Below are 621 nucleotides of genomic sequence, written 5' to 3' on the forward strand. Positions count from 1 at the left end.
TGCATCACTCTTCCCAGAATCATAAGGCTCTTTGCATAACTAAGCACAGTTTGATACTATTTTAGATGTAGCTCCAGGGTTCGGACAACAAACATTTATGAAGCCACAAAGGTCGTAAGCCCGGCAGCTCCCAGGATCCTGCAGAAAAGAAACAGAAGGAGCCTTTGCTGCTCCTGAGAGCTCTTCCCAGTGTGGACGCGGGGCCTGTCTCCCACCAGAGGCTGTGGGGTTCGAACCCCGCGAGGCAGGGTCCTGCCTTCACATCCCTCTTCCTGGGTCCCCCGTCCTGGTGAAACACCCAGCATACCCGCTCACGTCTGTGGATCTGAGTCTCCACGTACGGTGTTGATACCGCTGTCCCTGCAAGCGTAGGAACAAGGGAAACTCCTGGTGTTTATCAGCAAGCGGTCACCGTAGGTCAGGACCTGCGTTTCTGTGACCACGTGTGGTCTAAAGTACAGCCTTCAGGTAAGTATCAGCCTCCCGTGTTCACGGACGCCGAGACGGAGGACGCCGACAGGGCAGGGACGCCTTTGCCCAGAGCCGCACAGCGGGAGGCGCGGCTGGGGCGGAGGAAGCGTGCCAGGGGTCGCCCATCCCAGCCACCGGGCAGGTGCGTGC

This window comes from Sus scrofa, chromosome 3 (genome assembly GCF_054392235.1).
Source record: "Sus scrofa isolate SSC_HxYL_T2T_F1_AM1 chromosome 3, Sscrofa_HxYL_maternal_Yorkshire_Landrace_v2.0, whole genome shotgun sequence".
Taxonomy (NCBI): Eukaryota; Metazoa; Chordata; class Mammalia; order Artiodactyla; family Suidae; genus Sus; species Sus scrofa.